The following is a 26,416-nucleotide window of genomic DNA, read 5'->3' as shown; positions in this document are numbered from 1 at the left end:
AGAGAGAGGGAGAGAGAGTATGTGTGTATATATATATATATATATATATATAGTAAGAATATATTTATCTCGAAATATAAACTTTTATGTTCCACTGAAGAAGAAAAAAATTCTTAAATTCTTAGAAAAAAAAGCTTATTCATATCCCTCAGAGATAGTCCATACCATTCTCATCTGTGTGTGCCATAACGTCTCGGTTACGTATGTAACCCTCGTTCCCTGAAGGAGGGAACGGAGACGTACGTCAGAACTGAACCGACGAATTGGGATCTGCCCTCAGAGACCTATCCACTTCGAGTGTGTAAAAACGAGCCAATCGGAGATTGGCATGTGATCCACACATTCCACGCTCCGCCCCGCAGCGCGGGTATAAATAGGAAGTGGAATGGTAGATCAAATGCTTTTTTCAACTGAGGAGCCGAATCCGTGACTGGGCTCCTAGCTGAAGCACAGCTCCTGGCGACGGGACGTACGTCTCCGTTCCCTCCTTCAGGGAACGAGGGTTACATACGTAACCGAGACGTTCCCTTTCAGTCGGTCACGTTCGACGTACGTCAGAACTGAACCGACGAATTGGGATCCCTTTGGAAAACGCCAGGATGCTGGCCCTTCCAGCATCCTGCTTGAGCGCACTCGACCGTCTAGTATGGTACGGAAGTCAGGGCTCCAAGCAGGGAGGTCAGTCACTGCTGTTTCTGCAAGACCCACTTAGAGTGACCATAGACCGCTGGGAAGCGTGCCCTCTCGGAAGAGGTACGCTGCGGGGCCACGTCCTTCAGTGAAGGAGTGGTGGCGGAAAACACATAAGGACTAACCTGGCAGGGTAGTGCAACATATGGCAGTCTCTGGGGTGGTTCCAACCTAATTGAAGGGGGGAAAGAACACGCCCAGAGACGACAGAGCGGGCTCTGTCGAGGGAAGACACGGAGCTAGCCCGAAGGGTAGCTGATACCGTGGACGAATACACATATGGGGTTGCCGTGAGGGAACCGCTACATATGGAACCCAGCCTACAACCACGTTCCACAAGCATACGGGTGCAGGCCTAGCGTCAGACGGTCCGCAACGTCTGACACCGCATGGGGTGACGGAGGAGCTCGACAGGGTTAGCCGGTTTCCCGGGGAACACAACTGGAGACAAATAAACGCACGTATCCGGCCCAGAGGGCGGGAGTGGCGTTGCAAGCCGACACTTAGAACGGGCACTTTTGCGCTCCTGGCCACCAGGGGCGAGGATGCGGGAAGATACCGGCTCTACACGTAAGCTATAAAACCTAGCAAACGTGTTAGGTGTCGCCCAGCCCGCAGCTCTCCAAATGTCTGTCAGCGAGGCGCCTTGAGCCAGCGCCCAGGAAGAAGCAACACTCCTAGTGGAGTGTGCTCTTACCCCGAACGGGCAAGGCACGTCTTGGGACTGGTAAGCCAAGACTATAGCATCCACTATCCAGTGGGCTAACCTCTGCTTGGAGACAGCCTTTCCCTTCTGCTGGCCTCCGTAACAGACGAAGAGTTGCTCTGAGGTCCGAAGCTTTGGGTCCGGTCAATGTAAGCGCAAAGAGCGCGGACCGGACACAACAAAGCCAGGGCTGGGTCTGCCTCCTCCGAAGGCAGCGCTTGCAGGTTCACCACCTGGTCCCGGAAGGGAGTGGTAGGAACCTTGGGCACGTATCCGGGCCTGGGTCTCAGGACAACGTGAGAGTTACCAGGCCCGAACTCTAGGCACGATTCGCTGACCGAAAGTGCGTGCAGGTCCCCTACCCTCTTGATCGAGGCCAAAGCAGTCAAGAGCACTGTCTTCATTGACAGGATTTTAATCTCAATGGACTCCAACGGCTCTTGGCACTAGAGCCAAGTCCCAAGAGGGTATCGAGGATGGACGAGGAGGATTTAGTCTCCTCGCACCTCTGAGAAACCTGACGATTAGGTCGTGCTTTCCGACGGACTTACCTTCGACTGCGTCGTGATACGCCGCTATTGCGGCGACGTACACTTTGAGGGTGGAGGGAGACAGCCTTCGCTCCAACCCGTCTTGCAGGAAGGAAAGCACAACACCAATCGAACACCTTCGGGAGTCTTCCTGGCGGGAAGAACACCACTCAACGAACAGGTTCCACTTCAGTACATAGAGGCGCCTCGTAGAGGGGGCTCTCGCTGAAGAGATGGTATCTACGACTGCTTGTGGTAGTCCATCTAGAACCTCCGCGTCCCGTCCAGGGACCAGACATGAAGATTCCAGAGGTCTGGACGCGGGTGCCATAGAGTGCCCCGTCCCTGAGAAAGAAGGTCCTTCCTCAGGGGAATGGGCCAAGGAGGGGCTGTCGCGAGGAGAGTAAGTTCTGGGAACCAGGTCCGGTTGGGCCAATACGGCGCAACTAACAAGACCTGCTCCTCGTCCTCCCTGACTTTGCACAGGGTCTGTGCAAGAAGGCTCACTGGGGGAAACGCATACTTGCGTAGGTCCCGGGGCCAGCTGTGCGCCAGTGCATCTGTGCCGAGGGTACCCCCGGTCAGGGAATAGTACCACTGGCAATGGGTCGAGTCCGGAGAGGCAAACAGGTCTACCTGTGCGGCTCCGAACTGGTCCCATATCAGCTGGACCGCCTGGGGGTGGAGTCGCCATTCTCCCGGAGGTGCTGGCTGCCGAGAGAGCTCGTCGGCTGTCTGGTTCAGCGCACCAGGGACATGCATGGCCCGAAGCGACCTCAGATGCTTCTGACTCCACAGGAGCAGGTGGCGGGCGAGTTGGAACAGGCGACGGGAGCGTAGACCACCCTGACGGTTGATGTACGCAACGGCCACCGTGCTGTCCGTACGGACCAGTACATGCTTGCCACGTAGCGGCCCCTTGAGGCGGCGCAGTGCCAAGTGTACTGCTAGCAACTCGAGGCAATTGATATGCCAATGCAATTGCGGTTCCGTCCACAGACCCGCAACTGCATGCCCGTTGTACGTGGCCCCCCAATCCGTGGATGAGGCATCCGTGAACAGCACAGCATGCCTGCACACTTGTTCTAGGGGCACCCCGGCCCGGAGAAACGAAGCGTTGGACCACGGGCTGAAGGTTTGGCGGCAGTAAGGAGTCACTGGGACCCGGTACTGGCCGCTCTGCCACGCCCACCTCGGGACTCGGCCATGAAGCCAGTGTTGGAGCGGTCTCATATGAAGCAACCCGAGCGGCGTGACCGCGGCTACGGATGCCATATGCCCCAGGAGCCTCTGAAAAAGTTTCAGTGGGACCGCTGTTCTGCCTTTGAACATATTCAAGCAGTTCAACACCGACCTGACTCGCTCCTCCGTGAGGCGCGCAGTCTGGCTGACCGAATCCAGCTCCATACCGAGGTAAGAGATTCTCTGCGTAGGACAGAGCTTGCTCTTCTCTCGGTTGACCCGAAGGCCCAACAGGCTGAGGTGACTGAGCACCATGTCCCTGTGTTCGCACAACTGCTCCCGAGACTGGGCGAGAATGAGCCAGTCGTCGAGATAGTTAAGAATGCGAACGCCGCGTTCTCGGAGTGAAACAATGGCTGCCTCCCCGACCTTCGTAAAGACGCGAGGCGACAGGGACAGCCCGAAGGGCAGGACTTTGTACTGGTATGCCCTCCCCTCGAACGCAAGCGTAGGAACGGTCTGTGTCGTGGGAGTATGGACACATGGAAGTACGCGTCCTTCAGGTCGATCGCTGCGAACCAATCCTGGGGACGGATGCATTGAAAAATGCGTTTCTGCGTGAACATCCGGAACGGGAGCTTGTGCAGGGCCCGATTCAGGAAGCGCAGCTCCAGGATTGGCCGGAGCCCACCCCCTTTCTTGGGCACGATGAAGTAGGGACTGTAGGACCCTGACTTCATCTCGGCTGGAGGAACCGGCTCGATCGCGTCCTTCGCCAGTAGGACCTCGATCTCTGACCGCAAGACTTGAGCATCGCTGCTTCGCACTGAGGTGAAGAGGATGCCCTTGTACTTGGGTGGCCGGCGCGCGAACTGAATCGCGTAGCCGAGTCTGATGGCACGGATGAGCCAACGGGACGGTCGAGGGAGCTGTAGCGACGCTCCCAGGGACCGTACCAGCGGGACCAACGGCACCACAGACATGCCCGGGGTGGGGCAGCGCAACGGAGAGCTCTGGCTCGACTCGGGAGGCCCGGAGGCGGCCCGGAGTGTCGCGCGAGCACTCCTGGTGCGGGCAGGGAGCGGGTGAGAAGGCCCGGAGGCGTCCTCGGAGCCCGCTCGACTGCTCGCTGCCCGAAGGCAGAGAGGTGGGATACTCAGACTCGACTCGGGAGGCCCGTGGGCGGCCCGGAGTGTTGTCTGAGTCTTCCCAGGAGGGGCAGAGAGTGGGTGAGAAGGCCCGGAGGCATCCTCGAAGCCCACTCTGCTGCCTGCTGCCCGAAGGCAGGGGGGTGGGGCACTCAGACCCTACTCGGGAGGCCCGAAGGCGGCCCGGAGTGTTGTCCGAGTACTCCAGGTTGGGGCAGAGTGTGGGTGAGAAGGCCCAGGGGCGGTCTCGATGCCCACACTACTGCCCCCTGGCGAGAGAGGGGAGGAAGGAAGTAGCAAGGCCCGGGGGCGTCGCACACTTCCAACCTGGCCCTCTGAGGCCCAGAGAGAGAGGAAACTGCTCTGAATATGTGGGTACCGCTGGACTCCGGAGAGCCAGTGGCAGAACTTTAACCAGTCAGGGCCCCCCGGTCCTCCTCCGGGGGGGTGGGGGAGGGATACGAATATCACCTCCCCCCGAGCAGCTCCTGTTCTCCCCAGCCTGTCCGTCTCAGGGCCGCGTCCCCTTGCGCTTGCCTGCCGGTTAGCGGGGCCCTGGACGGGTTGGGCGCCTCTCTCGCTCCCGGCACCCTGCTCCTCCAGTGGAGGCTGCTGCTCGGCTCTAGCAGGGTGGAGGCGGACGCAGGAGGGGATGCCCTCGGCGACAAGCCGGCAGAGGCGCCGCGACCGACGACCGAGCAACTCGTCGTCGGCACCCTGATGCAACGCCTCTGTCTGCTTCTGGGCCACCAAGAACTGCTGGGCAAAGTTCTCGATGGCGTCGCCGAGGAGGCCAGCCCGACAGACAGGCTTTTCTTGCGCATATCTGCCAGGTTAGCCCCCTATTCCTGGACCACTAGTGTGGACATCGCCTGACCCAGGGAGCGTGCAGTGATTTTCGCCGCCCATAGGGCGAGGTCCACCACCGCACGCAGTTCCTGCACAACCCCTGGGCTGGGACTACCCTCGTGCGTGCAGGGCAGAGGGCAGTGAGAGAGGGAAAACAATGATACTTTTTTTTTTTTTTTTTTTCTCATTTTTGGCCCTTTTGACCCTCCATATTTCCCTCTCTCCGATGCAGCAATTGACATCTGTCCTCTGCCCGAGCAAAAAATGAAACGCTAAGCCCTTTTCTCTTCCAGGACCAGCGATTCCATCTCTCACTACAAGCAGGCATGTGAGACAGTGAACGTGGCCGTCAGAACGGCACACAGCGCACTGAACGCTCAAGCCTCAATGAAGATGGCAAGGCGAACAATGCCCTGACGTGGTCATGTTCTCATGAGAGAATCCGTACCACCCACGAACAGAGTCTCAGCATGCTTTTGATGCGATAGAGGAGTGGGGGCCCGCGGGGATTTACCCGGCGGGGAATCCCCACTGTAATCCTCAGGCCACCAGCGCTTATCAGCCAAAGTAGCCCTTTTCCAGTAACACTAGAAATGAACTAGATCGGGGGATAGGCGAAGGGACTCGACCCCATCTGAGGTTTCATAGTCTCGGCCGCGCATCTAGAGCACCGGCTGACGCGCGTCGGTTGCTGTGACAACCACCGCTGTCAGCCGGCCGCTCGACGGCACACGGCGCGCTGAACACTCAAGCCCTTTATGAGAAGGGTGAGACGACCAACGCGCCGACGTGACCATGTTCTTCTGCGAGAACATGAATCACCCACGATCGCAATTTCACATGCGATTGTGGCCGTCAATGAGGACAGGAAACAGTTGCATTCCAGGAATGCACGGTTTGAATGACATCTTGAAAAAGACGCAGGGTCAAACCGTGTTGCTCTTTTAGAATGGAAAAACTGCTCTTTTAGTTTGTGCTGAAGCACTCAGGGAGATGACCGCGGTCAGCACGCAGTCCACAGTGCAAGCCTGCGTGTGACACTCAAATGTTTTTAGGAAAACGCCCAGCGAACCAACAGTTTGGAAGCTCTTTTGAATGCAAGCGATTGCAACAATATACGGTCACTCGCTGAGAAGCGCTATGACACCCGCACTGGCAGTTCCTCCTTTTCTCCAAGACTCAGCTTGTCTTTAACACTCTTCGTGGAAACAGTATTGAACTGTTCGGCTCCGAAGTTGAAAGCATTTGATCTACCATTCCACTTCCTATTTATACCCGCGCTGCGGGGCGGAGCGTGGAATGTGTGGATCACATGCCAATCTCCGATTGGCTCGTTTTTACACACTCGAAGTGGATAGGTCTCTGAGGGCAGATCCCAATTCGTCGGTTCAGTTCTGACGTACGTCGAACGTGACCGACTGAAAGGGAACTCTCAATACTCTCCTACTGCTCAATAAGGGGCAAAATAACGCCAACATTTTCCTATTTACAGGTTGTAATGTGTATAGTGTATAGTTACATCGTGTACGAAGACCAATGGAAAATGGAAAAGCTAGATTTTTTAGACCGATATGTCTCATTTTACATTACATTTTACATTTAATCATTTAGCAGACGCTTTTATCCAAAGCGACTTACAAAAAAGGGGAGAATAATAGAAGCAACGAAACAGATAAGGCCAACAACCTGTAAGAGCTGTAAGAAATCTCAGTTAATTAGCACAGTACACAATTATTATTATTTTTTTTTTTTAAGACATCTACAACAAAAACTCACGTACGCAAAATGCCGAACACTGGATTTTGATAGCTATGATAACAACCCATTAGGACTAAGGCTGTTGCCCCAACTGTTGTCGTTAATGCAGATTCAGTGGCCCAATGGGTTGGTTTTGTATGGCATTCTAGCTAAACGCGCAGTAATAGCCATCTACAACAAAAACTCACGTACGCAAAATACAGAACACTGGATTTTGATAGCTATGATAACAACCCATTAGGACTAAGGCTGTTGCCCCAGCTGTTGTCGTTAATGCAGATTCAGTGGCCCAATGGGTTGGTTTTGTATTCTAGCTAAACGCGCAGCAATAGCCATCTACAACAAAAACTCACATACGCAAAATACAGAACACTGGATTCTGATAGTTATGATAACTATGTAACATACCCGCCTGAAGGCACATGATGTTGATGTCTCGGAACTATATTCTCATTATACTCTCATAACTTTTCTGCCGTACCATGGGTGCAGTGATGCAGTGATATTACAGCGCCTGAAAATAGGCTAACTTCCGTCAACAAACCAATGTTACAACCTGCTTGCACAGAGAGCACACTGGGTACTATTTTCAGGGGCTGCATACAGGGCTGGACTGGTAATCTGGCATACCGGGCATTTGCCCGGTGGGCCAACGCACTTTGGGGCCGGTAGTGTTTTTAAAGGTGTTTTTTTTTTGTACCATTGACAACATGCAGCGACAGCGGCCCATTGGTTTGTCTTCTAAATTGACAAGCCGCCGCGAGAGAGACCTCCTCTCCATATTAGGCGCTATTTTTCGATTTATTTATTTATTTATTAGTATTTGAGCGCATGGAACGAGACAACGCACAACGCAGCCGCTAACGAACGTACTCTGTGTTTAAATGCTGCTCTACACGGCACTTTGACTCTGAATTTAGTTTTATACAATCGTATGATATGGAAACATTACAGGTTCTGTGTTGAATCAGCTGAAAACAGCCGCGAGCATGTGTTCATGACGAGGTAAAGTGGAAAACGGCAATACACACAAACGTTTCACTTTAGCAGAACCACAATTTACCTTGCAGCTACTAACAGCGAAGAAATATGGTGTTTTGGAAGAAACATTTATTAAAAATGTTGCTATTATTACTTAAATTAATATTGCAGCATATAAATCACTTTTATAGAGGCTGTTTTCGTATTTTTTACAGGTGAATATTTTTTTACTTTATATGTTTTATATATTTTAGAAACCATATAGCCATATAATATGTGACTACCGTGATCTTACATTTAAATGAAACTGGTCTACAGTTAAACGTCTATAAAACTGTTTTAAAGTCTGGATCCCATGAATTAAGGACAAAGCTTTTTTTTCCTCTTTAAAAGTTGTATTAACTTTTTTAAATAGATTTAATGAAATGTAATAGCCTCATAAAAGATAGATATCAGTGTCTTACTTAAATGATGTGTTAACTCTTGAAAAATATGATTGTTCAACCCAAAAATGTGATCATTTACTCACCCTAATGTCATTCCAAACCTAAATGAATTTATTGTGTAGCATAAAATAAAATAAGTTGAGTCTGTTTTTTTGTTCATACAATATTCAAATGGTGCCTAATCAAAATGGCTTGGTTGCCAACATTCTTCAAAACATCTTATTTTGTGTTTCACAGAAGTCATGCCGGTTTGGAACGACACGAGAGTGAGTAAATGATGACATCATTTAAAAGAAGTAAATTTACTTTACTGTCTCCTAGCTCAAAATCATTAGTGCTTTACTGCCAAGGGCATTTCTGTGTGACTAAAAAGCAATATTAAGTTTATTTGCATTTGCAGCAAATTTGATAATATCTATCATTATTTGTCCTTGTCCTAGTTTTATTGATATACTCCAATTTAAGGCCCCAACCCCAGCAAAAACATTCACGGGGAACTCATGGGCCAGATGTGCTGGGTATGCCAGAGCCAAATTTTAGCCCTAGTCCAGCCCTGGCTGCATAATATCATTGTACAGAGAAAAATGTTGGCATTATTTTGTCACTTATTGAGCAGTAGGCTATATGGAACCGTTTGCCTCCAGCCTTTGTGCTGAGCTAGGCTAGCGGTGGGTGCGTCAGACAGAGTTATGGCACATATGGAGATGAGAATGGTATGTATGGACTTATCCAACTCTGGGGGTTACGGTGTTTTGATTACTGTGCCAGTATTTAAGACTTTAGAGAAACAATACTGTTTTTGCTACCACCATTCTTCAAAATATATTTTGTGTTCCACAGAAAAAAATCAGTATCACTTTACTAAAAGCCTTCGTTTATAATGCATCATAGAGGTGTTCATAATGTATGTTATAATTAGTTCTGTCAATCTGGGCCGTGGACAGATATTTTGAGGGGCGGTGGCCCAAACCAAAAAAAAAATATATAAGTGGGTTGAGTATCATCTAAATAATTAGGCTTTTAGGCTTCCAAAAAGTTGATTCTGCACTAATTTAATTTCTTCTTTTTTTTTTGTCTTTTTTTTCTATTGGAGATTTAAGTAGCAAATGATAATCACTAAAATTATTGAATATATTTTGAGACAAAGGTCTTGTTTATGATTTTTGTAAATTATACGCAACAGTTTTTCAATAACCGAATATGTACAAGTATGGTATGGGGTAAAAGGCATATTTAACATGATAATAAACAGCTGACAGACTTTAACATTTGTTGACATGACATGGTTATGATTCAGATGAGTAAATATCATATATTAAGTGGAGATAACCACCTTAGAGATAATCATCATATTTATAATAAAAATATGATAATGATCATATCATATAATACAAATATCTTTAGTTGTTAATACTGTAAAACTTTATTGAATTATTATGGGATCTCATTCATTCAGTGTTTTCAGATTGATTACTTAATAATAGTTTCTGTATTTTAAAAATATTTTTAGATTAACATTTTATTATTTACTGAACAATAGTGAATAATTGTATTCATCAAAACAAACTTAGATTTTTCAGCAAAGAAAATCTTGATTTTTGTGCATTTAGGGTGTTGCATAGGGTGTGCATTTATCCCCATGTAGGCTAACCTAATACAGATATTATCCTTTTACTTTTATCTTATTTTATTGTGTATACAATTTAATATGGTCTTAATAAAATTTCATAAATATGATGTTATAGATATAGTATTAACTATTAAATATATCAGAAATATATTTTACAGGAGTTAAAGAGTGAAAAACTGTCAGATTCAGTGTGTACACGATACACGCTGGCATACTGGATCTTTGAATCCATGCTTGCAATGTTGAAACAAAAAAAACAACCTACCAAACTACTTATTGCGCGGTTCAACTAATGTCTGTAATGTGGATTGTAGCCTATGTTAATGGGACGATATTCTGGAACTGCCGTCTCCACAGAGAGCGGCCACTGCCACAGACTTTGAATGATGCAGCAGAGCGAGCAGGAAAACCCGGAACAGATAAGCGGAATTAGTGGATTTTTAGCGGATCAGAACGCTTTAATGGGAATCTTAAGCTACCCCCCTGTGCACGGTCCTGAGCAGCAGGGCTACCGCTACTTTAAGACCTGAAGCACATAATACGGGTCTGACACGGGTCCCATTGTCTCTCTTCACTCTTTTTGTTCATTTAAGAAAAGTAAGAGGAGCAGCAGCAACAACGACTACAGCAGGACGTTTCTATGTGGTACAGTTCCCATTCAGTTGGTCACTCTCGACGCCACGTCGGAGTACCGACGAATAGGAATCTCGCTAGCGAGAGCCAATCTACATCGAGTGTAACTAAACGAGCCAATGCACATTGGCATGCAATGATTGCACCAGCTGCTCATGCCACGTGCGCTGTTTAGAGCGCTAAAAAGCCATTTTCACGGCTGGTAAGAGATCGCCTTCTATGAGAAAGAGAGCACGCATGACAGGCTGCACACATTTCCTGTCTGTGTCGCCGCGACTATCCCCTGTGTGCTTCAGCACCCCAGAGAGCATTTTCCCTAAAAGAGCTACACAGATAGATGACAATTTTAATGATGACAATCTACCTGTGTGTTTCTGGTTGCGGTTGTTCCCTGTCCTCACTGACGGCCACAAGCACTGTTTCACATGTCTGGGTAGCATGCTGAGACTGCGCTCATGGGTGGTTCATGTTTTCAAGTGAGGACATGACCTCGTCGGCACGCCGGTTGTGACTCTTCTTTCTCTGGGAAGCTTGAGTCCCCTTTGTTGTTGGCCAGCTGCGGCTCACGTTGAAAAGCACAGCCGCGGGTCTGCTCGACACTGGGAGACCGTGGAGATCAGCCCGGACGGTCCTCTCACTTCTCTGCGTGTCGTGTGCCGTCGAGCGGCGAAGCTGCAGCGCGCGTTGTCACGGCAACCCAGCGCTCGCTCGCCGCTTTATGTGCACTGTCCCTTGGCCTATTTCCCGTTGTAGCGCCCTCCCAGGTGGCCAACAGGAGATTACAACTTTGTTGTAATGGCTGGTGTGTCCTGAGGTGGGTGGGGCTTCTTCGGCGAACCAACCCCCTAGGGCTCCTCCCCCTCTAGCGCACTGCAAGCTGTGCAGCTTCTGGATGGAATTGCTGGTCCTTCTTATCGGGGAACCTAGCATTTCTTTCAGGGCTCCAGCTGAGGATCAGATGTCAATCGCTGCATTGGAGAGAGAGCTGTTGTGCTCTGGAAATGATGATGATGCTGAGCCCACTGTAATGGTGTGTGCTTTGCTGAATCAGATTCAGAGTCAACAGCCATGTTTTCTTGGGATCAGGGTTAGGGTTAGGGTAAGCTAAGGGTTAGCTGCTGTACGCAGACCATCTCCACCCTGCACTCTTAATGCATGAGGGTAGTTCTGAGCAGAGTCCTGCATGGGCCCATTTTTGGAAACCCGCCCTGCCCGTACCTGCAAGGTTTAGCCCCAGATCCGACCCGTGACCTGTGAAAATTTCAAAATTAAATCCGCACCCGCCCAGACCCGTTAATTTTTGCCCCGTTACCCGGTTACAGGCAAAAGTGCCTTTAAAGACTCGTTGTCAACAATTTCATATACTCCACTACTCCACTCACCAACTTTACTTTTACTTCATCCATTGCTACTCCTGCAACGCTCGCTCCTTCTGGGTTACGAGAGGCATCAACAAAAGTTTCAATGTCGCAGTGGTGGTGACGTGATGGGTCAAATGGCATACCATTGTTGTGTGTATGTGTAATGGTAATTTGGACATAGAAATTGTAATAGCCTACAATATGTTCGAGGGGGGAAGAAGGAGGCGGGAACCGGCGAACATTTAAAAGACTTTAACCAAACAAAACAAAAGTTACGTGGGTAGCCCCTAACGGACATCTGCCATGGGCACACACATAATAAAACGTAAACACAACTCAACGTCAAATCCAGGTGTGGTGATCTCTCTTCCCATGATATGCCTCTGAGCTCCCTCAGAGGACTCGAGACCGGTGTGGCTCGCAGGTGACGCTCATTCACAATCACGCCCCGGTCTCGCTCGCTCTCTCTCGTTCACCTCGCCACAGAAACATTGCACATAGGCCTATTTATCATCCGCGCTACTACCCACCCGCACAGAGTTAATAATCCGCCCGCATCCCTGCCCGTAATTTTATAAAGGTCACAATCCACCCATTTTAGCCACTTTTATGCGGGTACCCCACCCCTTGCAGGACTCTGGTTCTGAGTCGGGGTTGAGCTGCGCATGTTGACTAACCGTGATCAGGTCACAGCACAGGCCCTCGGCCAGAAGATGTCCACCTTTGTGGTCCAGAAACGCCCCCTGGCTTGCCTTGCTGAGATGTGAGTGGTCATCAAAGTACGCTTCACGATGCGCCCATCCCATCTCACAAGGTAGCCATTTCGGCGACACTGTTGAGAACTGAGCCCAGCATTTCTTAGCAGTCGGTAGTAGGCTGGGCTGCCCCTCAGTCTGCGACAAGGACAAAAAAAAAAAAAAAACCTCGGCACAGTCTGCTCTACTGTGTTCGCTGCAGGGAGACGACACCACCTGTCTCTACTGCTGTTAAAGCGGTCGGTGAGACATCACCTCTTAGTGAGACATGTGACCTGGAGATGGGCAAGGCTGCTTTTCCCCGGAGGAGGGCCGGGTGGAGAATGTTTGAGTCTAAATTCTGTTCTGTCGCTGGTCACAACCAGTGGTACCCAAATTCTCAAATTAAAATAAGATCAGTTCCTCTATCTCTGGGTCCTCAGGGAGCTTGGAGAGTTGTGGCCAGTCAAACGCTGGACCACACCCTTCCTCTCTGCGAGCCTGGCTAGAGCTCCCAGTCCGTCCCGTTGGTTCATTCGGACCATCCAGCTCGGCTATGCGATTTAGTTCGTCCGGCGTCCCCCCAGGTTCACAGGCGTTCGCTTCACCTCGGTGAAAGCTGCAGACGCCCATGTTCTGTGTGCGGAGGTCGCAGTCCTACTGGCGAAGGACGCGATAGAGCCAATCCCTCCAGCCGATATGTAGACAGGCTTCTACAGCCCGTCTTCATTGTACCCAAGAAAACTAGTGGGCTATGGCCAGTCTTGGACCTGCGAGTTCTGGATCGGAGCCTTCACAGGTTACCATTCAAGATGCTCACGCAGAAATGCATTTTCGAGTGCATCCGTTCCCAAGATTGGTTTGCAGCGATGGACCTGAATGAATCGTACTTTCATGTCTCGATTCTCCCCCGACACAGGCCATTCCGGCGCTTTGTGTTCGAGGGGCGAGCATATCAGTACAAAGTCCTGCCCTTTAGGCTGGCCCTGTCCCCCCGTGTCTTTACGAAAGTCGTGGAGGGTGCCTTACGCCCGTTTCACACATACTCCGTCTGCAGTGTGTGTGCGGTGCGTGTTGCGTTGCGTGTGCGTTGCAGGAGCCTCACACCCTGTAGTCCTTTCACATATGCTGCGTTTGCAGTCCGCAACTGATCCGCTTTTACATACCACAAACACAGCATTTATTAATGATTTTTTATTTAAAATCCAGAAGTTGTTACTGATCTTGGCTCATCAGAATTGCAATTCTCTTTGTTTAATCTTTCTGAGTAGACAGGTTAACGTAGGCTACAAGCCTACATTTAAACAACATTTTGTTTTCAATTCATTAATTCATATTTATATATTAATATACTTTAGATTTAGCACACAAAAGGCAAAACATTTAAACATAGGTTATAGCCTAAAATCATAAACATTTTAAATTAGAAACTTAGAATAGGCTATTCAAAAACAGCCGACTCCCGTCTTTTCTTTCGTTTTTAAACCCTTTGAAAAGAAATCCTGCAGGTCAAAAATAACTTTGCATTTCACCTCCAAGAAAGTACGAGTGCTCTCCATTATGGCACATTTTTTACCTAAATGCCAGGTAAGGTGTCGTTTTGTTGCTTTACTTGAGAAAAAAAGCCATGTGTTGACTTTGAAACAAGAGTATATTTTAAATGATATGCATCCGTGTTGAAATTACTAGATTTTCGCGTCAGTACATGTTTATTTTAATGCGAACAATGTTCTATCACTTTAATGCAGCAACGCAACGCAGCGCAGCGCAGCAAAAAATAGACTCGGTACGAAAACGATCCGTGCACTGCTGCAGACGCAACGGACTGACGGACAGCATCCGTGTGCTGTGTGAAAGCTGTCATCCGTTAACATGGGTACGGAAAAAAATACGCAACGCACATGCACTGCAGACGGAGTATGTGTGAAACGGGCGTTAGTGTCCACAAGAGAACAGGGCGTTCGCATTCTTAACTATCTCGACGACTGGCTCATACTAGCACAGTCCCGGGAACAGTTGTGCGGACACAGGGACCTGGTGCTCAGACACCTCAGCCAGTTAGGTCTTCGGGTCAACTGAGAAAAGAGCAAACTTGCTCCTGTGCAGAGGATCTCTTCTCTTGGAATGGAGTTGGATTTGGTCGAGTGGACAGCACCCCTCACAGAGGAGCACGTCCAGTTGATGCTGAACTGCCTGAACACGTTTTAAGGCAGGATGGCGGTTCCACTGAAAAAAATTCAGAGGCTCCTGGGGCATATGGCGGCAATGGCGGCAGTAACACTGCTTGGCCTGCTCCATATGAGACCGCTTCAGCATTAGCTTCACGGCTGAGTCCCGAGATGGGCGTGGCAACGTGGCACTCACCGGGTGAGGATCACCCGGCCTGCTGCCATACCTTCAGCCCGTGGTCTGACCCCTCATTCCTGTGGGCCGGAGTGCCTCTGGAAAAGGTGTCCAGGCATGCTATGGTCTTCACAGATGCTTCGACCATGGGCTGTGGCGCCACGTACAACGGGCATGCAGTGTCAGGGGTTTGGACGGGCCCGCACCTGCATTGGCACATCAATTGCCTCGGGTTGCTAGCAATACATCGTGCACCGAGCCGCATCAAAGGCTGGTTACGGGGCAAAGATGTATTGGTCTGTACGGACAACACTGCGACCGTTGCGTACATCAACCGCCAAGGCGGTCTATGCTCCTGTCGCATGTCGCAACTCTCCCCCATCTCCTCCTCTGGAGTCAGAAGTGTCTGAGGTCGCTTCAAGCCATTCATGTCCCTGGTGGGTGCAACCGTGTGGCCGACGAGCTGTTTGTCTTTGACTCCACCCCCAGGTGGTCCAGCTGTTTGGGTTCAGTTCAGGGTGGCACAGGTTAACCTGCTGCCTCCCCAGAAACGTCCCACTGCCAGTGGTTTTATTCACTGACCGAGGGTACACTCGGCACGGATGCACTTGCGAACAGCTGCCCCTGGGCCTGCACAAATATGCGTTTTCCCCCAGTGAGCCTACTTGCACAGACACTTTGCAAGGTCAGGTAGGACGAGGAGCAGGCCCTGTTAGTGGCCCTGTATTGGCCCCACCGGACCTGGTTCCCAGAACTCGTGCTCCTCGTGACAGCCCCTCCTTGGCCAATTCCTCTGAGGATAGATCTTCTAACTCAGAGATGGGGCACCCTCTGGCAACCGCGTCCAGATGGAAACTTCATGTCTGGTCCCTGGACGGGACGCGGAGGTTCTAGGTGACTTACCCCAAGAGGTAATTAACACCATCACTTCGGCTAGAGCACCGCCTAAAAGACAGGCCTACCTTGAAGTGGAACCTTTTCGTCGATTGGTGCTCTTCCCAGAGAAGACCCCCGAAAGTGTTCGATCATGTCTGTGCTTTCCTTCCTGTAGCAGGGGTTGGAGCGTAGGCTGTCACCCTCCTCCCTCAGTTATGTTGCTGCTATTCCGCCTGTCTCAACCATGTAGAGGGTAAGTCGGTTGGGAAGCACGACATGGTCGTCAGGTTCCTTAGGGGGGCGAGACCGTTAAATCATCCTCGACCTCCCTCCATACCCTCTTGGGATCTTGCTGGTGCTCTGAGAACTTCAGATTGTCCTATTTGAGCCCTTGCAGTCAGCAGAGCTTAAGATTCTGTCCATGATGACTTTGCTGTTGGCTGCATTGGCCTCCATCAAGAGGGTAGGGGACCTGCAGGCACTACGGTCGACGAATCGTGCCAGGAGTTCAGGCCAGGTGACGCCCACGTGGTACTGAGATCCCAGCCTGGCTACGTGCCCAAGGTTCCCACCACTCCCTTCAGGGATCACGTGGTGAACCTGCAAGCACTGCCCCTGGAGGAGGCAGACCCAGCTTTAGCTTTTGCTCTGGCCCGTCCACTCTGTGGACCTACGTGGGCAGAACTCAAAGCTTCACAACCTCAGATTAGCTCTTTGTCTGTCACGGAGGCCAGCCGAAGGGAAAGGCTGTCTCCAAGTAGAGGATGGCCCACTGGATAGTGGATACCATCCCCTTGGCTTACCAAACACAAGGTGTACCCTGTCTGCTCAGGGTGCGAGCACACTCTACTACAAGTGTTGCATCCTCCTGTGCGCTGGCACGTGGCGCCCTGTCAGACATCTGTAGCTGTGGCTGGGTGACACAACACGTTCGCTATGTTCTATAGCTTACGTGTGGAGCCGGTCTCCTCCTGTGTTCTCACCTCAAATGGGTAGAAACACTGAGAGGCGCGGCTCCTGTCGGCTTGCTGCGCCTCGGCGCTTACATTCTTCAGAGAGGAAACTCTGTGACTCCTCCACCGCCCTCGGTGCCGGGCGTTGCAGAGCATCAGGCCTCTTGCCACTGAATCCTTGAGAACCGGTATTTGGCTTGGGCCATGTGAGCGACCCTGCGGGGATCCCACATATTTTTCCACGGTTGCTCCTCCCGGAAGCCTGTGTCTTTCCCTTGGGAGAGCCCTCCCTTATTGGGGATGGAGCCTCCTCACGCCGGCGGGCTAAGGCTCAGCTCTGTCTCCACATAACTCCTTTCGGTATGATGTGGTTCCGCAGTGTACCGGTTGCATGCTCCTTTGATAAATTAACTAGATGTGATCATGTTGTTTACTTGATGTGCACATACGCACCAATAGCCAACAACAGACAGACATTTAAATCAGTTTTACTCACCGCCTACGGTTACAACGCATGCAGTGAACCTTTATCATTGGGACCGCTCCATCTTTCAGCAGTAGACGAGCTGAACTGGGCATTGTTTATAAAACAATAATCAGTGAAATGCAGGGAACAAACTGAACAGGGTTGTCTAAATGCACATCTTTGGTGACATTGCTGATTTTGTGAAGTCCTGTGACCTGTGCAGCGCAGACAACGACTTCCCTAAAGCTGAGCAGAGTGTGTTGTTGGGTGCGCTGCTTTCGCTCTCTCACTCTGGTACAAGTTTTGCTTGTAGTATGTAGGGATGTGCAAAATATACCGTCTGCGATAATATCGTAATTGTTGTTTTAACGATGTGTGATCGGACATTATCAAGTATATCCCTCACACACACCCAGAGTGTGTGTCTGCGCATACACTACTTGATGTAAGTTAGTCTTGAGGATTACTTAGACTACTGCGGGTGCACGAATCCAGATTTCTAGCATAACAAATGTGATACTGATTTTATAAACATTAAACATTTAACATTAAACATTTAATTACATTTTAGACACAATATTGCCCATTTTTACTCAATTTCGCCAACCAGAATAGTTCAAAACAAAGTCACAGCACTGTAATCGCTTCTCTGAGCAACACGTGGTGTTTCCTTACTGAATGAATCAGCTTTTTGAACAAATCATTTGAATCAATGATTCAGTGACTTAGATAGATTAAGATAGTAAAATTATTAGTTTTTTAATTAATCAGTCGTTTGAATGAATCGGTTGAATCTCAATGACTCACCCATTAACAGTGACTTGCTGCCGCCTACTGGCGGTTTTAATTTTACATTTAAAGAATCTTATCATGTTTAAAATAATTTCAAATAGGCCTATCAGTATTCAACGTCATGTGTTTAAAACATCAAAACATTATTTTTGCATAACTGCAGGTTCTTTGTCACCTCTAAGCTCATTAAACATTGTGTAAATGCCACTTCAAATGCAGCTTCTGTTTCCTCTCCAATGCGAAGATTAATTTTGTTGATACTTATTTAATTTGATTGGTAACAGCCCTATTGTGTCTTATTATAATTTAATTTGATTAAATTCATAAAATTAACAGAAAGATGATGCATGCCTATAATTAAGTAAAACAAATTATTATTATTATTATATATAAACAATCTCAGCAAAATATCGTCTAATTATCGTTATCGAGAAAATCCCAGAAAATATTGAGATATCATTTTTTGTCGCACACCTCTATAGTATGGCGCGTGTCCTTCCCAACACAAGTACAAGGAAATTCCGGCCTTGTTGACTTCAGGCAGACCCATACTCTAAAAAAACTTTTCGAAACTTGTCACAGAAATACTTCATCAAATGTCCAACTTTGAAACTGAAACTTTGTCCATGTTTAGCATGGGAATCCAAGTCTTGTGAGGGCAGTGGATATGACATGGATATGATATGACCCCCCCCCCCCCCCCAGCCTAAATATTTTAATGCTTTAACTTGAAAAAAACTGTCAATGCATTAATTTTGACAGCACTATTATAATGCATTATATCTTTCCATAAATACATTTTACTAAAGATAAATGCATTATAAAATTTGCAGATATTTTTACACCTGATAATGGTTGTTTGTCATGTTTTAATGCTTTCTACTGTTTAGGCATGTTCATTGAATAGATAATTTTTATAATTTAATATAACTGTTGTTACAATTATTAATGAGACCCTACAATGCAATATAAGGCATGTCACAAGGCATAATTAATGCATTAGAATACGTTCATAATGTATATATATATATATATATATATATATATATATATATATATATATATATATATATATATATATATATATATATATATATATATATATATATATAGTACACAGACGTTATGCAGAAATGAAATGACGGTGAATAATGGGTGATATTTCAAATGAAAATTCAAATTTTTATAATTCTAATACGGTTACCTGTGGAGCTGCTGTGTTGTTGTTGTTGTTCTGGGCTTGGTCTTAATGCAGAACCTCTTAGTAAGGTCAGCCGCTTCCTCCCCGTGTGCCGTTTCATCACTGTTTATCAGCCCAATTACTGTGCTTCCATCAGTCAGTTTGGTATGTGTTGCTGAACAATTTAGGTTAAGTAACTACAGCTGAGAGCAAAAGCCCTCAAGAGCACCAGTGTTAATAGTCCAGTTAGAGCAGGTTGTATTACACAGTTGGATCACTTGTCACGTAACAGTTAGGAATTCAAGGAACCAGTTGCAGACAGTTCCCATTAGTGCGAACCATTTATTTGCAAGCGCAGCCCTCATCTGCAAGTCCTGACGGACAGCGTGTGAGCATCCTAAATAAACAGACATCACCACTTATTCACCTGGTGCAGCGTGTCTGGGGAGTCTGAGATAACCCAGCTAATTTGAGTTTTTCACTTCTCAAACACAGCAGAGATTACAATACGAATATCTCTCTTTCTTTGTTCTACTGAGTCTTGTTTGGGATCATTGCGTGTCTCATAGAATCTGCATTCATCTATCAAGCTCCGTTTGACATCTGTTCTCCTCCCTGCATCCAGCGCTTCAGGCTATTACAATGTAAAACCCTAATGTTCCACATGCTGCAGTCAGAAATATCTATTCACAGATATGGAGCCTGTTGTGTTCTAATGCACAGAAAAGAGTTGTCTGCCAGTGAGAGTTGCAGAATATGGAGGAACATGGCTAATGGTTTATAAAGGTGCATTGTTTTGCATATATTAATGGTCAGATTTAATAATATGTTTTGACTTGGTTGGCTTGGTTGTGGTTAAACACCTTTTATCATGGAAAGCTTAATTTTATCTTGTGCTAATGAGTTGAATTGGCTGCTCCGCTACAGATTGTAGTATGAGTGTAATTTATCCTCTCAGCAGGCAAGGACTGGCAAAAGATGATGTTTTCCTATTAACTGCTCCTTTAAAGGGCATCTCCTAGACAAACCTGGTTCATAAAGCAACAGCATATTTATGAACATATTTCAGAATCACGGCATGGTACGGACCATTACTCATTTCTTGAATGCACCTTAAAATACAGAAGAATATTTATTCATATTAATTAGGTGCATTATGTTTGTATTTGAATCACCATTCATGCTTATGTATTTTGTTCTTTGTAAATGTTACTTAGTGAGTTTGGTATTTGGATGGATGGATATATATATATATATATATATATATATATATATATATATATATATATATATATATATATATATATATATATATATATATATATATATATATATATATATATATATATAATGTTCATGTTTATTATGTTCATGATATTTACATATTTGTACTACCAATCTATTTTTTCTTTTTTTACATGGATGGGTGGATGGATGGATGTACATATAATTTTATATTTTCACGTTTATTATATAAATTATGATCCTTTAACTGTTGTACTGTACTATAAGGTAGCTTGCATGAACCAGGTTTTTCTTTAGTAGTTCCACATTCATTATTTATAGTGTAGATAGACATATTACCTACAGACACTTTATCAACCCAGAAAGGGAAAAAAATCCATAAGTGTTAAGAATGAAATTGTCTGTAATCTTTTCATGTTTTACCAGGATTGCAGTCTAAACAGTGAATCATAAATTCTCTCTCGCTCTCTAAGCAGCACGACCTGATATTAAATGGCCTGTTTCTGCCCGCTATGAATTTGTATCAGAGCGTGCTCCATCACCAATGACAGAAGTTGTTTTTCGGTTCTTCAAACTTCAACATAAGGAAATGATGGCATCAGTGCTGAGCTGTTCCCTTAATAATTTACAGAAACTATGGAGTAAATGTCAAAGGTTTGGCATCCACTCATGAATTTATTAATAAAAAATCTCACTACTACTATGAACTGAAGGGTTTGGAAGATTAATAATAATTAAAAGCCGTATTCATTTTTGTCTCATCAGCCTACTATGATTCTTATGAAACAGCCAGAAGAGGCTTTTACTTTCTTAAAGAAATGTCACTACCCTTGAACTTTGTCTTAAATGGCCTTCCTGGTTTATATTTGGTCTGTAACTGTCTCCAAAGGTTCCCTCAGCACACTGGAGCCTCATAGGAATGACATTTGATCTCAGCCAAGGACCGGAGCAGTCAATATACACTAACCCATTTTATCCGTTGATTACAGAGGCCAAAAAGGTTTAAAAACCATGCCCATTATGAACAGGCCAATTTATTAATTGCACATGGAGAGTGAGAAAGAAACTGTGAGATTAACTAAAATGCACTGCTATTTATCCCAGATTTCACATTACAGCAGCCCATGTCATATCCACTGCCCTCACAGTTGTTATGAAGGGCAAAATTTGGACCAAAACATTTTTGTACCAGGATGTAAACATAGTTTTTTTCCGCTGTAAAGTTGGGCATTTTAACATGGGGAAGATACAGATTTGACTCCATTTTGGATCCTGTCTGTAGTGGCCAGTCGATGAATTGTCGAAGTGTGGGCTTGAAGAGAGAACGTCAAAGGCTATCGCTGGGTCATTTCGCATGTCAAATATCTTGAAGTATGCATTACTTCCTGAAATAAAAACTGATTAAACTTATTCAAACCTGACCTGTTATGCTAGTTTTAAAGGGGGTTTGGGCACCCCCTTTATTTAATATTTGGAATAGGTATTTATATTATAAATTATAAATATATTATAAAAATATTTTAAAAGGTTCCCATTTTTGTTCTGGCGGTCTCCTACAATAGGTTTGCATTCATCCAGGGACAAAAACACCTTACTTTTCTTCATAGTACTTCATAGTATTCACTGCAGCATCACTTCCTTTCTCATAGTGTCTGAAACAGTTTGATCAAGGATCCAGTCTTTCTAAACCCCTCCTTTCCAAGAAACTACTCTGCTCTGATTGGTCAGACAGCCTAGTCTGTTGTGATTAGTATACTGCTTACAGACATGTCAAAAACAAAACAATATTACCATATCTGAATTTCAGCTGTGAAAGCTCCTCTACGGTGGCCCAATAGTGCACAACACATCTAAATTTAAAAAGCAAACATAAGTGCACAACACAAAGAAATCAAGCCACAACACAACAAAATCAAGCCACAACACAACGAAAACATCACACAACACAACGAAATCAAGCCACAACACAATGAAATCAAGCCACAACACAATGAAAATGTCACACAACACAACGAAATCAAGCCACAACACAACGAAAACGTCACACAACACAACAAAATCAAGCCACAACACAACGAAAACGTCACACAACACAACGAAATCAAGCCATAACACAACGAAAACATCACACAACACAATGAAATCAAGCCACAACACAACGAAAACGTCACACAACACAACAAAATCAAGCCACAACATAACGAAAACGTCACACAACATAACGAAATCAAGCCACAACACAAATCAAAATCAAGCCACAACACAACAAAAACGCCACACAACACAACGAAATCAAGCCACAACACAAATCAAAATCAAGCCACAACACAACAAAAACGCCACACAACACAACGAAATCAAGCCACAACACAAATCAAAATCAAGCCACAACACAACAAAAACGCCACACAACACAACAAAAACGCCACAACACAACAAAAACGCCACACAACACAACAAAATCAAGCCACACCACAACAAAAACGCCACAACACAACAAAATCAAGCCACACCACAACAAAAACGCCACAACACAACAAAATCAAGCCACACCACAACAAAAACGCCACAACAAAAACAAAAACACCACTACACAACGAAATCAAGCCACTACACAGCAAAAACACCACAACACAAGAAATCAAGCCACTACACAGCAAAAACGCCACAACACAACGAAATCAAGCCACTACACAGCAAAAACGCCACAACACAACGAAATCAAGCCACTACACAGCAAAAACACCACAACACAACGATATCAAGCCACTACACAGCAAAAACGCCACAACACAACGAAATCAAGCCACTACACAGCAAAAACACCACAACACAACGATATCAAGCTACAACACAGCAAAAACGCCACAACACAACGATATCAAGCCACAACACAGCAAAAACGCCACAACACAATAAAAATCAAGCCACACCACAACAAAAACACTACAACGAAAACAAAAACACCCCAACACAACGATATCAAGCCACAACACAGCAAAAATGCCACAACACAATAAAAATCAAGCCACAACACAACAAAAACGCCACAACGAAAACAAAAACACCCCAACACAACGATATCAAGCCACAACACAGCAAAAATGCCACAACACAATAAAAATCAAGCCACACCACAACAAAAACGCCACAACGAAAACAAAAACGCCACAACACAACAAAAACACCATAACACAATGAAATCAAGCCACTACACAGCAAAAACACCACAACACAATGAAATCAAGCCACTACACAGCAAAAACGCCACAACACAACGAAATCAAGCCACTACACAGCAAAAACGCCACAACACATTGAAATCAAGCCACTACACAGCAAAAACGCCACAACACAACGATATCAAGCCACAACACAGCAAAAACGCCACAACACAATAAAAATCAAGCCACACCACAACAAAAACACTACAACGAAAACAAAAACACCCCAACACAACGATATCAAGCCACAACACAGCAAAAATGCCACAACACAATAAAAATCAAGCCACACCACAGCAAAAACGCCACAACGAAAACAAAAACACCCCAACACAACGATATCAAGCCACAACACAGCAAAAATGCCACAACGAAAACAAAAACACCCCAACACAACGATATCAAGCCACACCACAACAAAAACGCCACAACGAAAACAAAAACGCCACAACACAACAAAAACACCACAACACAATGAAATCAAGCTACAACACAACAAAAATGCCACAACACAACGAAATCAAACTACAACACAACAAAAACACCACAACAAAAACAAAAACGCCACTACACAACGAAAACGCCACAACACAACGAAAACGCCACAACATAACAAAAACGCCACAACACAACAAAAACGCCACAACACAACAAAAACGCCACAACATAACAAAAACGCCACAACACAACGAAATCAAACTACAACACAACAAAAACGCCACAACACAACGAAAACGCCACAACACAACAAAAACGCCACAACACAACAAAAACGCCACAACACAACAAAATCAAGCCACCACACAACAAAATCAAGCCACAACACAACAAAATCAAGCCACAACACAACAAAATCAAGCCACAACACAACAAAATCAAGCCACAACACAACAAAATCAAGCCACAACACAACAAAAACGCCACAACACAACAAAAACGCCACAACACAACAAAAACGCCACAACACAACAAAAATGCCACAACACAATGGAAATGCTCCCCACTAGGGGCTCTTGTAGTGTGGTAAAGCTAGTTTTCCTTGCCATTGTTTTATAGATTGGCCAGTCTTACAAAGATATAAACACTACGATCAGTTTTAACTGTGTAACCATTGTGTATCGACATGAAATATTAATTCAAAATCACCTACACGCATTATAGCTACATATTTATACTTGTGAACGCTTTTACTCACTATCACGGCGCTTGAAGGGAATGTCCAATTCCACCATGCAGTTGAAACATGTAATTTGTATGAATTAAAATTACTTTTAACATTTAAAAACAGATGTTAAAATTCAACAGCATGGTTGTATTGGTAAAACTGACTAATGTACAATTTTGGAATTTGAACATTTAAGTGTAACAATTGTATATCAACATTAAATATTAATTCAAAATCACCTACATGCATTATAGTTGCATATTTATACTTGTGAACGCTTTTACGTGCTTGATGCCCAAGGGAACGTCTGGCAATTCCACTAAGTGGTTGAAATGTATATTTTGTATGAATTAAAATTACTTTTTTTGTTTAAAACTTATCGTAGTGTTTATATCTTTGTAAGACTGGCAAATCTATAGAACAATGGCAAGGAAAACTAGCTTTACCGCACTACGAGAGCCTCCTAGTGGTCGGGAGCATTTCGGTTGTGTTGTGGCCAAGCGGCAACCTCCCGCGATCTCTCTTAAAGCCTATATGGAAGTAATGTAAACTGCAATTCCTCAACTGGCCACTAGGGACAGGCTCCAAAAGGGAGCAGAATCTCATTGAGCCCCATGTTAAAATTCTCAACTTTACAGCAGAAAAAAACAAGTTTACAGTCTAGTAAAAAAGTGGTTTTGGCCTATAAGGCTATTTTGACCTTCATTGTGAGGGGGGTGAATTTTTTTATAACTCATTCGTTTACGTTATCTAAAGCCTTAAAGTTCTGCATAATTAAGGGCGTGGTTAAAGGGGGATAGCCATTTATCTGCCGTCTATAGTCATTGCGTCACTTAAGCTCCGCCCACGTGCCGCCTTTTTCCCCATTTTCTGTTATCCGTGAGTGACGCGCGATGACTCGCTCACAAGATGGCGACGCCCAGCTCGACTCTTTAAGCTTCAGAACGGCTTATCAGAATCCTATGGGTTATGTCACAGACACTACGTCCATATTTTTTACAGTCTATGGTTGTGGCATTTTTGTTGTGTTGTGGCTTGATTTTGTTGTGTTGTGAACTTATGTATGCATTGTGCGTCATTGTGTTGTGCACTACTGGACCACCATATTTCTCAGCACTTGTACACACAGTGATTCGAGCAATAGCAATGGCAGCGATTTTACTATATCAATTTGAGCCCGAGTCCTCGTCCTTTGCATGTGCATGCAAAGTGGATTTGCTTTCGCAGTGTAGAAAACAGCACCTCCTTGACATGTTGACAACATAAACCAAACTGCACGATTTTAGTCCTTATTTTCACTCGCCATCAGCTTTGTGAAATCACAGACAAATGCCTGAAATCGGAGGCAAATCGGTGCTTGTTCACGCGAGTGACAATCATGCAGTGTGAATTATCAAAGATGCGATCTGAGAGATGAATATCTGAAACCGGTCAGCGATTCTGTCTGAAAATGACATCATCAATGCCCTACAGCCAATGAGAGAGCAAGATACATTTGTTTGACCAGCCACAACAGCAGCACAC

At 45.8% G+C, this 26,416-nt stretch overlaps 1 protein-coding gene across 2 annotated transcripts in view; it reads left to right on the top strand.

Moving 5' to 3' along the window:
* The window catches only part of doc2b (double C2-like domains, beta), a 288,545-nt gene that overhangs the window by 92,979 nt on the left and 169,150 nt on the right, over window positions 1-26,416 (top strand). The window lies entirely within an intron of this gene.

Source organism: Pseudorasbora parva, chromosome 3 (genome assembly GCF_024679245.1).
Source record: "Pseudorasbora parva isolate DD20220531a chromosome 3, ASM2467924v1, whole genome shotgun sequence".
Lineage (NCBI taxonomy): Eukaryota > Metazoa > Chordata > Actinopteri > Cypriniformes > Gobionidae > Pseudorasbora > Pseudorasbora parva.
This window is presented reverse-complemented; position numbering and strand designations above follow the sequence as displayed.